Consider the following 3,038-nt stretch of genomic DNA (forward strand, 5'->3'; position numbering starts at 1 on the left):
CTGTCTCCTGCTGTAAGCTCTGTGAAGCTGCTTTCTCGTACACCCTATTTGCTGGTCTCTGATAGGAGTCCAAGATGGCAGATCCATGCTGCATTAGCTGATAGGGGACCTCTCCATGTATGTCTTCTCGCTCTCTGTTCTCTGTCAGTTTCTTATTCCATTTGGTGCTTGGCTGAGTTCTTTATCACTTCATTTGATGTTTAGGATTTCAAGATTGCTGTTTTCTCTGTTTGGCTTAGTTTTTCAGATCTTTGCTGTGGAGGGATGGCATGGTGCTTCTGCCTAGAGCACCATGTTGCCGGAATTCTGTTGGCTAGAATTTTGCTGAGAATTTTTGCATCTATATTCATGAGAGACATTAGTCTATAATTTTCTTTTTTTGTGGGGTCTTTGGTTTTGGTATCAGGGTTATGCTGGCTTCATAGAATGAATTAGGAAGTGTCGCTTCCTTTTCTATGTTTTGAAATAGTTTTCTGTAGTACTGGTATAAGCTCTTCTCTGAATGTTTGGTAGAATTCTCCAGTGAAGGCATATGGGCCAGGACTTTTTTTGTTGAAAGTTTTATTTCCTTTTCAATGTCTTCTCTTGTTATGGGTCTGTTCAGATTTTCAACATCACTTTGTTGTATTTTGGATAGGTAGTGTGTTTCTAGAAATTTATCCATTTCCTCTAGGTTTTCAAATTTGTTGGAGTATAGTTTTTCATAATACTCTGTTATGATCCTTTTTATTTCACTTGGGTCTGTAGTAATATTCCCCATTTCATTTCTTATTTGGGTTATTTGCGTCCTCTTCTGTTTTCCTTTTGTCACTCTGGCCAGTGGTTTGTCGATTCTTTCAAAGAACCAACTTTTGGTTTTGTTGATTCTTTCTATCACTTTTCTATTCTCTATCTCAATTATTTCTGCTCTGATCTTTATTATTTCCTTTCTTCTAGTGGCTGTGGGCTTTTCTTTGCTGTTGTCTTTCTATTTGTTCCAGTTCTGTAGATAATGTTTTGATTTTGTCCCTTTCTTCTTTTTCCTTGCTTTTTGTGTTGTTGATTTCCACTTTATGGCTTTATGGTGAGAAAAGATGCTTTGTAATATTTCAATGTTTTGGATTTTGTTAAAGCTTGCTTTATGGCCTAATATTTGGTCTATTCTGGAGAATGTTCCATGTGCGTTAGAAAGAAAGTATACTTGGCTGCTGTTGAGTGTATTGTTTGGTATATGTCTATGAGATCAAGTTGTTTGATTGTAGCATTTAACTCTTCTGTGTCTTTTTTGAGCTTCTTTCTGGATGTTCTGTCCTTCACCAAAAGTGGCATGTTGAAATATCCTACTACTATTGTGTAGCAGTTTATCTCTCTTTTCAGTACTGTTAAAGTTTGTTTTATGTATTTTGGAGCCTTGTTGTTGGGTGCGTAAATAAGTATTATAGTTATGTCCTCCTGGTGTATTGACCCTTTAATCATTATATAGTGTCCTTCCTTATCCTTTGTGGTGGATTTTACTTTAAAGTCTATTTTGTCAGAGATTAATATTGCCACTCCTGCTCTTTTTTGAGGGTTGTTTGCTTGATATATTCTTTTCCATCCTTTGAGTTTTAGTGTATTTGTGCGTTTAAGTCTAAGGTGCTTCTCTTGTAGGAAGCATATAGATGGGTCACGCTTTTTCATCCAATCTGCCACTCTCCGTCTCTTTATTGGTGCATTAAATCTGTTTACATTCAGCATAATTATTGATAGGTATGAGTTTAGTGCTGTCATCCTGATGTCTCTTTTTGTGTGTTGTTCACAGTTTCTTTGTTCCCCTTAATTTTTTGTGCTGAGTCGTTTTTCTTTATGTATTTTTTTTTTTTTAATTTTTCATAGTTGTAGATTTTTTGTTGCTGGGTCTTTATGTTTTTCTACTTTTTTATTTTGATTTGTAGGATTGTTATATTCCTTTGTGGCTACCTTAATATTTACCCCTATTTTTCTAAGTTTATACAAGTCTTTTATTACTTTATATCGCCTTGACTTCCCCTCCATATGAAAAATTAATGTCTGCATTTTTAAAATCCCTCTTTTTTATTTTAATGTTTTCCTTTTTGCATATTGATATGTCTGTTTCCCTATTTTCAATGTTTTAGCTTTGATGTGTTTTCGACTTCCCTATCTGATTCAATATCTGGTTGCCCTGTCCTGTGTTCTAGTCTTGCACTGTTATCTGCTGTTACTGATTATCTAACTGTTGGACTCCCTTTAGTTTTTCTTGTAATTTTGATTTGGTTTTTGCAAATTCCCTGAACTTCTGTTTATCTGGAAATGCCCTAACTTTGCCATCATATTTGAGAGACAGTTTTGCTGGATATATAATTCTTGGCTGGCAGTTATTTTCATTCAAGGCTTTATGTATGTCATCCCATTGCCTTCTAGCCTGCATGGTTTCTGCTGAGTAGTCACAGCTTATTCTAATTGACTCTCCTTTGTAGATGACTTTTCTTTTATCCCTAGCCACTCTTAAAATTCTCTATCTTTGGTTTTGGTAAGTTTGATTATAATATGTCTTGGTGACTTTCTTTTGGGCTCTGCCTTATGTGGGGTTTGATAAGAATCTTGGATAGATATCTTCTCATCTTTCATGATATGAGGGAAGTTTTCTGTCAACAAATCTTCAACAACTTTCTCTGTATTTTCTGTTATCCCCCCCTGTTCTGGTACTCCAATCACTCGTAGGTTATTTCTCTTGAAAGAGTCCCACATGACTCTTAGAGTTTCTTCACTCTTTTTAATTCTTTTATCTGTTTTTTCCTCAAGTAAATTAGCATCAAGAGCTTTACCTTCAATGTCACTAATTCTAACTTCTACTGTCTCTATTCTGCTCCTATGACTTTCTATTGAGTTGTCTAATTCTGAAATTTTATTGTTAATCTTCTGGATTTCTGATTGCTGTCTCTCTGTGGATTCTTGCAGCCTATTAAATTTGTCATTATGTTCTTGAATAACTTTTTTAACTTCCAGTACTACTTTGTCTGTATGTTCCTCAGAAGTTTCTACATTTTGTAGAATTTCCT

This window comes from Trichechus manatus, unplaced genomic scaffold (assembly GCF_000243295.1).
Source record: "Trichechus manatus latirostris isolate Lorelei unplaced genomic scaffold, TriManLat1.0 scaffold00091, whole genome shotgun sequence".
NCBI lineage: Eukaryota > Metazoa > Chordata > Mammalia > Sirenia > Trichechidae > Trichechus > Trichechus manatus.